This window comes from Dasypus novemcinctus, chromosome 12, assembly GCF_030445035.2.
Source record: "Dasypus novemcinctus isolate mDasNov1 chromosome 12, mDasNov1.1.hap2, whole genome shotgun sequence".
NCBI lineage: Eukaryota > Metazoa > Chordata > Mammalia > Cingulata > Dasypodidae > Dasypus > Dasypus novemcinctus.
The window spans coordinates 77,340,375-77,355,073 of NC_080684.1; the positions used below are offsets into that span (position 1 = coordinate 77,340,375).

General features: G+C 39.7%; 1 long non-coding RNA gene across 1 annotated transcript; it reads right to left on the minus strand.

The window, feature by feature from the left end:
* Nucleotides 1–1,998: 1,998 nt before the first annotated feature.
* On the minus strand, nt 1,999–14,698 carry LOC131280631 (uncharacterized). The gene is made up of 3 exons (XR_009188300.1): nt 12,152–14,698; nt 9,004–9,136; nt 1,999–4,074 (listed from the first exon to the last, which is right to left on the minus strand). It is a non-coding gene; the product is annotated as an uncharacterized lncRNA (long non-coding RNA).
* Nucleotide 14,699: the final 1 nt, after the last annotated feature.

Consider the following 14,699-nt stretch of genomic DNA (forward strand, 5'->3'; position numbering starts at 1 on the left):
CTAAGAGGAACTCGCCCTCAAACACCCTGCTTGGTTCTAGACCAAGGGGGAAGCCAAATGGCCACGGGATCCATACTGCTAGCCTACAGGACAACTTGCTGCAAATGTCCACAGAGTTGTCAGACTCTTATGGTCTCACACTGAATCCCACATCTCTTCCCTGCCCGCCCCCACTTCTTTTGCAAAGACCCGGTCCCAGTGAATTACACTGCAATCTACCCCTTCGCCAGAGCAAGAACCTAGGAATTATTTTAGACCTCCTCCTTCATCTTCCTCACCCCAACAATTACCAAATCCTGTGGATCTTTCTTGTAAATATACATATCTGATCAGCCCCTCCCTCTTGTTTGTGGTGCCAATTGTCATGAAACCTATTTTCCACCTTACTGCCAGGATGACCTTTCTAAAATGCAAAGCCGATCATCCACCAGCCCATTTCCAGTCTTTCCCATGGCTCTCCATTTTCTACCCAGAGGTTTCCTGAGATAAACTCAAATACCTTCACTACCAGGCAGTTAAACGGGTGAAGCCATGGGGTTTAAAAACATAGCAAAGGTGGCAGCTATATGAAACGAGAGAAGACCTGTTCCACCTAAAGGCATTCAAGTCTAAAACAATATAAAAACGGCTGCATTGACCCAGTAAAACTGTTTTAGAGGTCCGTTTGATATGCTTGGTCCAGAAAATTAAAGTCCAAACTCCTTAGCCTGCATCTAAGTTTCTGACCTCATCTTTGGCTCTTCTCTAAAAGCAGCTTTCATTTAACTGAGTCATAGTTGTGCCTTTGAACATGACCTTCCCTTAGTCAGGGACCTTCTCTTCCTTTCTCTACCTTGCCTGGTCTTTTAAGATTTCCTCCGCCTGCCTTCTCAAAAGCCCCAGGGAGAGCTATACTCTGGAAATACACCTGTTATTGCCCTTTTCCAGCTTGCAAATATTTATTTTCCTTCCTTATACTAGCACTTAGGGATCTTGTCTTATAGTTGTACAAATGGTATGTTGCAAAATAAACAGTAAAAGCAAAGTTTCCTAGAGACACTTTTCCTCCCCAAACACTCTAAATAAGGTTGAGAAAATATTGATTGTCCTATATATATACATATATATATATATATATTTTTTTAATGTGGTTGCCCTTGGGGAACTGATGAAGATTTGTGGGGGGAGGAGTTCGAATATCCACTGCCTTGGATCCTTAATCAGCCTTTGCCCACTAAATTTTTATTGAATATGATATTACAACCATCTAATGCCTAAAGAGCTGCTTTAAGCCTTTTCAAACAGTAGAAAGAAACTATTACATGCTCCAGTGCCTTTTTTTTAAGTCACATTAAATAAAACAGGAGCTCAAGTCCACTCTCACCACTGGGTCACAGGCTTCACTCATTAAAGTAGTCGAGTACTCAGTCACATGAAAAAGTTCTTTTTCTCAGAACTTGTCCTCAGGGATCTCTCTTGCCTTCAGAGACAGAACTGAAAAAAAAGAAAGCTTTTGCATGCCTGCAAATCTGATCCCACATCACTTTTTTTCTTCCTCCATTCTTCTCCATTGATTTAACCTTAGAGAGATACAGAAATAGAATGAGAAATTGGGAAGGGAAGAGACAAGGAAGGGGAGTGCATAAGGAATATTTTCAAGATATCTGTAACTGTAGTAGCCAAGGTTAAATGAAGTTGACCACAAAACTAGAATCACCCTCCCCGCTTTCGATGTTACACAATGGCAGACTGAGTTACAGGTTTAATTTAAGGTTGAATGATCTGGGGTGAACTCATCCTATATACAACAGTTTCTTCCAGGATATAATTTTTTATCATTCTTATTGGGACTATCAATGGTTTTATTCTTATTAGCCAATGTGAAAGAAATTTACTTAATATGTGGGTGAAGAAAAAAACACAAAGTCTCTATTCTATTAGAAAAATGATCATGTGCGTAATAGAAAATTTGAAAAATATAGGAAAGTATAAAAGAAAAAATCTAAAATCTTTCTACTCAAAGCTAAATATTGAGTATTTTATTCACTTCTTGGATAGGTTCTTTACATAGTTATTACTCTATTGTATTTACAACTTTTTACACTTAAACTTTGTAACAAGTTTTTACCTTGTTTTTAGAAATTACTTAAGCATTTTTAAATTTTATTTTATTTATTTTTAATATACTTAAAAATTTTTTAAATATTCTTAGATTACATAAATGTTACATAAAAAATGTAGGGGATTCCCATATGCCCCACTCCCTATACCTCCCACACTTTTCCACATTAACAGCATCCTTCATTAGTGTGGTACATTTGTTACAATTGATGAACACATATTGGAACATTGCCACTAAGCGGGATTATAGTTTACATTATAGTTTAATCTCTCTCCCGCATAATTTTGTAAATTATGACAAGATATGTAATGACCTGCATCTGTCATTGCAACGTCATTCAGGACAATTCCAGTGTCCTGAAAATGCCCCCATATTACACCTATTTTTCCCTCTCCCTCCCTCAGAACTTCTGGTGGCCACTGCCTCCACATTAATGATAAAAGTTCTTCCATTACTACAATAACAATAAGTCTATAGTAGAATATCAGCAAGTCTACTCTAGTCCTTCATTCTTTCTCCAATCCTGAGCATTCTGGGATGGTGATGCCCACTGTGCCTCTAATTGAGACAGGACTTAGATCCCATGAGGCACAGGGACAGGACTCTCTTGCTTGCAGTTGTAGACTCTCTCTGTTCCTTGGGATGGTCGTTAAGCATTGCTTTTGAAACGGATATATTGTAATTTATATAACTATTTCTCTACTACTAGGCATTTAGTTTTTATCAAGTTTGACGATATCCTATTTTGTAAATATATATCTGATCAGCCCTTCCCTCTTGTTTGTGCTATGATTGGAATGATAATATGGATTTCCGCCTTTTAAAAGCTCTCAAAACCAACAATGAGTAAGTGTGAGCTCATCAAAGAAAGCAAAGGCAGCAGTAGGAGAAAAGTCTAGGAAGCATTTTAATCCTGGTTTCCTTATGGAAAAAGGCAGGAAATACCCTGAAATTTCCTCAAGAATAAGCCTGTTTTGACTTGAAGGTTAAACCTGTTCTAGGAAGGCTTTGGGGAAGAGAAGAATCTGGAATAAGGAGAACCAATATGCAAGAATAAGAGACGAACAGTGAACTAAACACATGAAGTTGGAAAAAAAGAAAAAACACAGACTTTCATCATGTAACAACTAGTGGAGCTGCCCTCACACCACTGGTTTTGATGGTGTTTGGAGCATGCAACTGATCCTTAAACTTTTGATAGAACACTTTCTTAAACAAAGAACTTTAACAACCATCTGCCAATAGTAACATCCAACTTACCCTAACAGTCTTTTTACCAAAGCAATTCTTCATCTTTTTCTATGCTCTTTATTTTTTTTAACTGTATTTTGCATATTTAGTAATTGAAAATATAAACAATTCAAAACTAAAAAAAAAACAGTTGAATAAAAACATACATTTCTCATTTAAATGTACTGGATACATATAAATGTTTTTTTGAATCATACAATATGTTACACAATATATTTAGGTCATAGTAACTCAGTCACATAGTATTTTTCCTTTTGTGTCTGGCTTGCTTCACTCAACACAATGTCCTCCAGGTTCATCCATGTTGTCATGTTTTATGACTTCATTTATTCTTACAGCCACATACTATTCCATCATGTGAATAGACCACAGTTTGTTTATCCATTCATCTGTTATTTCCAACTTTTGACAATCATAAATAATGTTGCTATGAACATTAGTGTGCAGATGTCTATTTGTGTCACTGCTCTCAGCTCTTCTGGGTATATACACAGTAGTGGTATTGCAGGGTCACAGGGCAAGTCTATATTCAACTTCTTTAGGAGTTGCCAAACAGTCCTTGCAGTGGTCCATGCTCTTCAGTCTTCACCAGCAACAAAGTAGCAGCCAGATAACATTTCATGGAATCAAAGTGACTGGAACCAACACCTGTGGGGATCCTTGAAAAGTGATATAGAATCTAGAGTCTTCCTGACCCAGCTTCCCTGGGCCTTTGTGGCAATCTGGGGGAAACAAAAAGCTCTATTATTATGTTTCCATTTGAATTTCACTTAAATCAGCATTTTTTTCTTAGAAACTTGTCTTGAAATTTTGAATTTGTTCTTGAAATTCTGAATTTGTGCACAAAGCGTTTACAATATTTATTATCACAGTTTGCCTTCACAAAACTCTCAGAGTTGGGTAGGGCAGGTGTTATTCCCTTCATTTCAGAGATAAGAAAACAGATGAAGAGAGTAAAGATGCTGTCACCAAAACCCAGATGTACTATCTTTTGACCTTCCCCTAACCAGACTAGACTATCACAATGGCTTTGGCAGATGGCTTGCACTTCTGTGATCAGTTATCTCAAAACAGTTTTGTATTTCGGCTTCATATTTGGCATATAAACCCTGAATATTTCCTCAAGCATATTTTGAAGTTTTCTGTATTAAAGCATCTCCAAGTTGGTTCAAATGTAGATTTTACCATTTTCTTAATCTAAGTAACCCCACATCAATATAGGAACCATATTTAAAAGGAATAAATATTAATCTTTAAGTAACATATTTGTAAAACTGTGGTTGAGATTTGAAAGGCAAATGAAATTAGGAAATGTAAATGTGTCTTTCTCCTAAATGCAGTAAAAGTGACACTTTGTGCAGTTTAAATTAAATAAGTCAATATTTATCTATCTCTATCAAATAAGGTGAATAATCCATTTTTGAAAGAAAAAAAATAATTAGGTATGCAAAGGCTTGGTCTGTAAAAATCATGGATAAAAAATGCTTCTATGTATGGATATTTCCCTTTTTAAATAATGTGACTTTTCAATAAAGAATGAAGGTAGAAGGGGAAGTGGATGTGGCTCAAGTGATAGAGCTTCCGCCTACCATATGGGAGGACCTGGGTTCAATCCCCGGGGCCTCCTGGTGAAAAAGAAGGAGAGAAAGTGTGCCCACATGGCAAGCCAGTGCCCATGCCACTGCCTGTGTGGTGAGCCAGTGCCCCACGCAAGTGAGTCACACAACAAGATGATGATGCATCAAGAGAGACAAGGGGAGACTATGCATTAATCCATATTGGGAACTATTTTCCTTTGGGGTGTGGGAGAGGGGGCTGAGTGTGTGTGCATGTGTACTGTTGTTGAAGAACAATTTTCAAAACCTCAACTAACCCAGAGTGTGATTACAATTTGGTACTTGCCATATTTGGTTTAAAACTTTATTCTATACTGCTATATTGCCATGTGTTGTTTCATTTTTTTCCCAAAATGACTGCAAGTGTCTCGAGGTTAAAAACAGTCTTGTATTTCTTTTGTATTTTCCATAGCACTTGCCATGATATTTGCATTGAATTTAAATAAATTCATCCAATGTTCCATGAGAACCAGTCCCATTTACCAGCCAATAAATAAACTGAAATAAATTGTTATTATTCTCTGGACTGTAAAACTGAATGTTAATATTATTACTTTGTGGAACATCTTGACCTTACAATAACCTGCCTGCAATAATATGATTGCAAGTCTTATTATGATATGAAAATAATGGATTTTTGTGATTATTTCCTGAATATTTTAAAGACTAGGACATGATTTTAGAAATGTAGTCAACAGAAGGAATAGGGAAGTGGACTTGGCCCGGTGGTTAGGGCGTCCATCTAACACATGGGAGGTCAGCGGTTCAAGCCCCAGGCCTCCTTGACCCGTGTGGAGCTGGCCCATGCGCAGTGCTGATGCACACAAGGAGTGCCCTGCCACTCAGGGGTGTCCCCGGTGTAGGGGAGCCCCACACACAAGGAGTGTGCCCCATAAGGAGAGCCGCCTAGCGCGAAAGAAAGTGCAGCCTGCCCAGGAATGGCGCCGCCCACACAGAGAGCTGACAGAACAAGATGACGCAACAAAAAGAAACACAGATCCCCATGCCGCTGACAACAGCAGAAGCAGACAAAGAAGAACACACAACAAAGAGACACAGAGAGCAGACAACTGGGGTGGGAGGAGGGGAGAGAAATAAATAAATAAATCTTAAAAAAAAAAAACAGAAGGAATAAGTGAGTAAATAGAAAGTAGAGATTCTATCATTCCAAATCTCTTATAGCTTGTGTGTAAAGGTGTTGGAAACCTTTCAGGGAGAAAAGTTGGAGTTATCCTGTCCTTACGGTTCTCTGGAAGATCAGACATATTCACTCATATTGGAAAACATTATTTTTGGAAAACTTCTTGTCTTACTTAAGTCTAAACTCAATTCCTTTTCAAGCAACAGGTATTTACTGGAATTACCTTTGTTGTGTTCTTTCTGTTCCTCCTCTGCGTCTGGACATTGTTTCTGTTCTTACATGGATTCTGACTTACAAGCTATGTCCCACTCATGATTATCATACTTTAATGTTAGACTCTGCACCTGTACCATCTGAGTGTCACAGTGTCACTTGATTGCAACTTTGATTCTTTCTAACAACAGATGCAGATGGCTATTGTCCTTGTTTGGGATTTATAGGTGAGTCCATTTAAGGTAGTGGTTCTTAATCCTTTTGAGGTGTTTCTTGACAATGTTCAAGTTATAAATCCATCCCCTCCAAAAATTGCATATATTTAATAGGTACATGTAGTAGATTGGATTATGTAACCCAGCAAAAGGCATATCCATAATCTTAATCCATGTTCCTGTGGGTTTACACCAATTTGTAAATAGGACCTTTTGAAGATGTTATTATTGGTTAAGGTGTGGTCAACTAAATCAGGGTGGGTCTTAAACTGGAGCTTTAAAAAGAGGAACCAGGAGCCCAGAAGTCATTGGAAATTGGAAGAGAGAGATTACTATGTGACAGGAGGCAGAAATACAAGCCAAGAAAATCTAAAGATTGTGGCAAGTCAGCACCAGAACACTACAGACTTTGGGGTAAAAACCCTGCCAATACCTTGATGTTGGACTTCCAATCACGAGCCAAAAAATTTCTGTTGCCCGTCCAACCATTGTATGGTATTTGTCAGAGCAGCCTAGCAAACTAAGACAGTGCACAAATATACGAAATTTTGCATACAATTTCAAGAGGTTCGTAATTCCTTAGAGGCCCTTTTTAAGGAATTCTGCTGGTAGTAACCTATAGTATAAAAAAATAAATTTTTTTTAAAAAGACAATGCAGATCTATATAACATAGGATCAGTTTCCATACCTGCCAGTAAATGAGACCAAGAATCTGTGTCTCTTTCTGTTGTATCATCTTGTTGCATCAGGTCTCCGTGTGTGTGGCACCACTCCTGGGCGGGCTGTGTTTTTGGCGCAGAGCAGCTCTCCTTGAGTGGGGTGGCTCTCCTTGTGTGGGGGCCACTCTTTGCACAGGGGGTACCCCTACACAGGCGTGGGATGGCACTCCTTGTGCACTGCAGCACTGTGCATGGGCCAACTCACCACAAGGGCCAGGAGCCCTGGGTACTGAACCCTGAACCTCCTATATGGTAGGCAGATGCTCTATCAGTTGAGCCACATGCGCTTTCCAAGTCAAATTTTTTTTGACAATGACTATGTGCCAGGCACTACACTTGGCCCTGGATACAGCAGAGGCCTCTGCCTTTTAAATATCTGGAGTCCCTTGGGAGGAACAAACACACATGCACGAAGAGTTTTTACAATACCAAGTAATAAGTGCTACGAGGAAGGAAGTGCAGGGTACCTAAAAGATGGTGTGGTGGGTTGAAGCTGTATGTACCCCAGAAAAACATGTTCTTAAATCTAATCAATTCCTGTGAGTATGAACCTATTGTTAAGTAGGACCTTTTGAAGGAGTTACTTCAGTTAAGGTTTGGCCCACCTTGTTCAGGATGAGTCTTGATCCTATTACTGGAGTCCTTTATAAATGTAATGAATACAGAGAGAGAGAGAAAGCATGCAAGCCATGGAAACCAGAAGCTGAAAGAATGAAACCAGCAGATGCTGCCATGTGCCTTGCCATGTGGTAAAGGAGCCAAGGATCACTAGCAATAGGACTTCAGGAAGAAAGCATCACCTTGATGATACCTTGATTTGCATTTTCCCATCCTCAAAGCTGTAAGCTAATAAATCCCCATTGTTTAAACCAACCCATTTCATAGTACTTGCTAGAACAGCCTAGGAAACTAAAACAGGGGGGTCTGTGGATCAGACCTTGGAGTGGGAGGAAGGTAATGCCTCCTAGAGGAAAAAACTCCAAATTGAGTTCTAAAGCAGGAATTAGCCAAAAATGGATCAGAGTCAGAAAGAGAAAAATTATATTCACAAAATAAGGTATTTAACCATGATCTCTATGGTCTCTTAAAGTCTTAAACTTCAAAAGTTGAAGGACTTTGCTTTCTACATAACTTGTGAAATCCATCTGATCCTTCCAGTCATGACCATCCTTGGTGAAGGAAGACCCTGCCAAATGCCATTAAGGAGGAGGCAGCACAAAGGGTAGCTGTGGGGGAAGCATCAGCCCTACTAGTGCTCGTTAAAGCAGCCACAGCTCTTTCTTTTATATGTATAATTGATATTTGCTCAGTGTTGTGTCAAATGCTATACAAACTGAGTTTCGAAGAAGTCTCCTCTTTGAACCAGATTACCAGCTCAAAGTCCCATCTAAAGAGAATTCTGGCATCCTTTCTGTAGTTATCCCTCCCCACTAACCCTAAACCCTGACCAACATGTCATTGTGACAGTCCTTTCACCCAATAAGTAAAATGAGTTTAGTTATTCCCTGTAGATTCTGTTTTCTTGCTAATTAAATTGGCTTTCTCTCTCCTTGGTGAAGGATTCCCAAATAGAATGGGGGGTGGGGGAGAGGAAGAAATTCATATCCAAATAAAAAGGGAGAATAATTCAACCATTCCTAAATATTGAAGTTCCTGTTATAAGAAGAATCCAACCTTTCTTGCAACAGCAGTAAACATTACTCAATGCATCACTTATTCAGCGTTAGAATAAGGATTCACACCAACCTTTTGCTTTCCAGATGTGGCCTAGGAGGATTTTTTTGCTTCTACTTTCAAAAATGAAATAGGCCCTTATGCAGGAGTAGAGTAGGTAAATGCTCCCTGCTGGAGACGAAGTTATCAGTTAGAAGCAACCAGTCTGATGGACACAAAGAAACATGGATGAATTGTATAAGTAGAATCCTTTTGAGAAACATAAAAGAATAAGATATATATAATGTAATTATCATTCACAGAAATTAAAAATGCATCTACATAAACAGCAATATATATTTTTCAAGAATATATTAGAACCAAAAATATATACACATTTCCCCATGAGAAGAGCTGTCATTGGGGTGAGGAGGTTGGAAGTGGGGCATGAGGATAAAGGGACATACATAAATGGAGCCTTGGAAGACCAATCATGATAACGTCTGACCTAGGAAAATGATCAACACATCCCGGGCACCTGAGCTTCCAAAACCAAAAAACCAAATACCCAAAAATCAAGGAGAGAGAGAAAAAGTGAGCATAAATAGTAACAAAACTAAACAAAACACACACACAAATGGGAAAAGCTTCTCTGTGAAACAGAAATTGTGCTAGCATTTGAGGAAAATGGTACATGATATAGTTACTATGTCATGGGAGGAAATCCAGCAACACCTATCTATGGACAGCCCTGACAACCTAGAACTGGGTGGGAACACAAAAATATTACCCTTCTCTCTGGTCTTCTAGGGTTTTTATTCTAGCTATAAGAATGAAATTTGTTTTACTAAGCAGGAATGCACCCTGATATTAAATCTATTATCATTAATTTTTCATATAAAAATGGCTGCTAAGAGATGTTCAATACAGGGAATACCATCAGCAAAAACTGTATTTTAACCACACATAAGTAAGTAATTTTTATATGTCATAATTATAAAAGCATTGTATAATTCATAAACTGCATTTTTGGTTATTCTAACCATTCTAGATGCTTATATCTAATCATTTATATTCTAATAGTGTGAAAATTCATTTCCATGCTTACATGAAAAAGAACCTTTATTGAACATTCCTTTCCTCTTCTTTTCTCCTCCGTCTCTCTCCAATTTTTCTAATAGTTTATAGCTTAATTTTTAAGCACTTTTTTAATAGCAAATTTCAAAAATGTGCAAAATATGATGAATCCCTATGCATCCAACAATCCAGATTATTTTGAAGCAAATCCCAGACATCATATCACTTCAGTTGTCAATAGTTTCATACATATCTCTAAAAGATGACTCTTTCTTAAAACATAGTTGTAATACCATCATTGCACCCTCAAAAGCAATAACAATTGCTTAATGTCATCAAATAGCCAGTCTCATTCCCTGATTGTCCTACAAATGTCCTTTGTTTTCAGTGTGTTTGTTTGAATCAATTGATTATCATGTCTGTTATGAAGCACTCTTTTTTTTTTTTTTTTTAGCTTTTATTCTCAAACAAAAATGCTGTTTTATTATGTAGCAAAACAAACATTTCTGAAAGAAGCAGGAGTTCAAAATACTGGCCTGAAGATGACAAGTCATTGCCTTGCTGAGGAGATAACCACCTGGCTTATACCTTTCCCTGAACTGATAAAGACAGAAAGGAGGAACTGTATTTCCCAGTAAACATTTTCACTAGTCACACAGAACTGCATATAAACATGATGCTCCTGAAACAAAATGCTCTGAAAAAAATAGGAATTAAGGAAATAGAAAATGATTTGTAAACCTAAAAATCATTTCTTCATCTCAGTGAAAGAGAAGTTTATAAGCAGTCAAACCCAGACATCTCCTGTTCAAGTTCTGCAAATGCTGGTTGGATTGAGTAATCAAGTCTTTCTAATTTTTAAACATTGTTTTTCTCCATTCTAGTCTGAGGTCTTTATAAAATGAAAAAAATTTTTTCACTTTAAATTAAATGAAAATGTAATCAAGACTGCTATTCCCACCTTAAGAGCTTCTCTCCCAGATTCCACCTTAAACAAAGTTCCTTATTCATTTTAAATGTTAGACTATAACGCGTACAAAACAACTCCTATGTAATAGAAGCAGTGGGACAAGCTCACAGTAATGTAGTGCAGGAGATAATAACATGTGCTGCAAAGACAGATGGTTGCCCTGGGGTTTTTTTTGTGTTTTTTTTGTTGTTGTTGCTGCTGTTGTTTTTTAGGAGGTACTGGGGATTGAACCCAGGACCTCATACATGGGAAGTAGGCGCTCCACGTACATCCATTCCTACCCTGTTTCTTCACCTGTAAAATGGGGCAGTAAATAGTAGCTGCCTAGTTAATCAGGCTGAGATCATTCTAATGAGATCATGTAAAGCACCCAACCCTGGCTAACACTTCAAAAAAGACTGGCAAGTGTTATCATTAGAAAGACACACAAGAAGGCATCATTTGTCACAACCATAGTTTTCCAGCAAGAGAAAAAAATTCACTTTGTGAGTCACAAGAGAAGTCAGCAAGTGCCCTGCACTACACCCAGATCACGTTCCCTCCAAAATATTCTGCTCCATTGTTGAAAGGACCTAGGGGAAGGAAAGTACCTCTACAGGCAAGGTTCAACTGCTTCTGTCCCTGAAAGTTCGAAATACTTGAAAATAGTGCAAGAAATGGCTCTGTGTATAATCAATTCTAGGTAAGACAATACTGTAGTAAGTGGACTAAACGGAGATTAATCTGAAATTGGACTCTGATCCCCAAGTGAGCCAGCTGGTGTAGCCCAGTCCTTACTGGCCTCATGGAGGAAAAACAAGCCTGCATCTATCTCAACTGTGATCTGTTTGGATATGATCTAAGCTCTGTGCCTCGGTGCATTTCAAACGCATAACCCACATCAAACAGTGCTAAACAGTTTTCGACTGGGGCGTACACCCTGATCCCCAGGAAACAGCCTAGGAAAATGAAGACCTAATCTTGTAATCTGCCTTTCTCTTACTGTCTTTTCGTCACAGGCAAGTTCCCTTTTATGTTACGGCTTTCTCAAATAATTGAGAAAACCTGATAAATAAGCAAACTTAAGAAGTAGGGGAGAGCTGATTATTCATGTTATCAAAGATTATTCATGTTATCAATTCATTACAGCATTCCTTTTTTCTTTTAAAGATTTATTTTATTTATTCCCCCCCCCTCCCCATTTTTTGTACTCACTGTCCACTCTGTATGCATTCACTGTGGGTTCTCTGTGTCTGCTCATCTTTTCTTTAGGAGGCATCAGGAACTGAACCTGGAACTTGCATGTAGGAGGAAGGGGCTCAGTCACTTGAGACACCTCTGCTCCTGGCCTTGTTGTATCTCTCATTGTGTTTCCTCTTTGTGTCTCTGTGTTGCATTATCTTGTTGCACCAGCCTATTGGGTCAGCTTGCTGTCTTGCTTGTCTTCTCTAGGAGGATCAAACCCTGGGCCTCCCGTATGGTAGGAAGGAACCCAAATGCTTGAGCCACATCTCCTTCCCTACAGCATTCCTTTTGAATTAAATTAAGATCGTTCCCTCCACAGTGTCAAAATCCTTAGCCCTCTCCAAGCATGTGGCTCTCTCCATTACTCCTAGACTCCTTGAGAAATAGGGAGAGAACAGAGATTTTTCCATTTAAAATGTCCTTTCTAATATCTGAGGTTTCTCCAAATGCTTTACAGTTTCAAAGCAATCTCAGACTCTCTGATATCTTATTCAAATCTTATTTATACTGTGGTGTCTTATTTGACCCATGTGCAAGATGGTGTGAGTTATATTATACCCATTTTAGAGATGAAAAAAGCTGAGGCTTAGAGACAAAGCAAACACATACGGTAAGTAGCATATAGGAGCCTTAACCCAAGATTTTTCAGCCAAAACCAGTGGCCTGGAACCTGAGGCCAGTTTCTGTACTGCTGTTTACTCCCTCCTGGGAATTATTTCCAGGAACTTCCCCTCCCTCCTCAGTTAATTCTGATTAATTTAAGGTAAAGACTAAAAGAAACAACATTCAATCAACTACTATTTATTAAGCACCTACTAGGAGCCACATCTTTGAGCGGTTTTAAGCAGTTGGAAACTTAATCTTTGTCATTAAAACTACAATAAAATTCATCACTTTATATCAATTTTAACCAATTATCTAAAAATTTTAGATTATTTTGAATTTAATTGAGACTCCATTCTGGAGTTCCTAGCTAGATGTGTTCTGTACATGTTTGTAATTCTGGAAATAAACTTCAAGAGGCTTCAGTAAGAAGACTAAGGTTTAGAAAACACTTCTGCACAGACTTGATAAGATCTCCAGTTGTGCCAGGGTAAAGTCAGAGTAAAGTTCCTTAAACCCCTTAACTCATGCTACAAATTTGCATCACCAGCCCCTGAGGGTGAAAGGATGTTAGGTGCAGTAGTTGCAAATCTAAGGGAAGTCATAATTTAGAAATGGGAGAACAGTGCTCTCCTCTGAACACTCTCAAGAGCTCCCAGGCTTTGAAAGGTCAGGCCTCAGGCCCCTCCCGGCTGGAGGTGAAGCCCAACTCCCCTCCCCTTCTGCAGCCACAGTCACCTTTTTCTTCTTTTCTTCTATTCTCCTAGGCCCCTCCCTCACTGGGCTTTGCATAAATCCCAGTTCCCTCAGCCTTAGTCCTTGAGGCTCTGGCCAGTGTAACTCCTCTTTGTTCAGCCCTCATATTTTAGGAAGCCTTTTCTTGCTTGTAGAACTGGTCGAATCTCCCTATTAAAACCCTTTACCACCTTAAGCCTTACGACATTTACGATTTTACTTAAACTGGTGTGATTAATAGGTGACTGTCTGCTCTCAGGTGTAAGATCCCGGAGGACAGGGACTGGCCGGATTTGTTAGATGCCAGAGCCTGGCGCGCAACAGGCGCTCCCGGAATGAAAAACACGATCTACCCAGACGCCGAGCCGCCCTGGGGCCTTGTGAAGGGGCCAGGATGGACTGGGTTAGGGGTCCCCTGAGCTTGCTTCACGAAACCCAGTCCTCCTGACCCTTGTCTTAGCCCTTACATGACACTCTGAAATATAAAGGTTGTTTGTCCTCAGTCCCAGAGATAGTTCCCGGAGGGAAGACGTTCCACTATATTCACTGTGGTAGCCAAAGCAGTTAATTGTGCACGTTACTAGCATGGGATGGGATGAAAAACATTTTGTCGATATCAGCAATTGCCAGTATCCTGAGCAAACTCTGGAAGGGGAGACCAAGTGGGGAATGCTATGGAAGGTTTCAACGAAAGGTTTAAGCTTGGGCTGACTTTTGAAAGAATACAAGTGACACTCTCTCCATGCCCGCCACAACCAAAGATCTTTTTTCTTTCATGTAAATTCGCCCTCTCCCCTCCCCCCCGGGGTGGGCAATCTTCTACCAAAGCCCTAACCTCTCTAGGCCTCCACCCTCCTCTCTCCCCCGCGGTCCACGCGCCAGTTCTGGACGGGTCTACTCGGCGGACGCGGAGTCTCCCACCGCTGCCACGCCTTCTGGCAGTTCCTGACCGGGTGTAACTCTGATAAGGATATATGTCGCCTCTCGTGGCGAACGTATTTAGAGTCCTTGTAGGAAAGTCGCGGAATTTATAAACAAGGAGAAAGGGACGTTTGCTTCTTTGCCTTTCGCGGGCATTTTCCCGGGTTACGGCACCCACACCCGACTCGGGCCGAGCCCCCCCACCCCGCGGAACCCGAGCGGCGAGCGCACGGCCCCGCCCGCGCCCCCTCCGCAACTG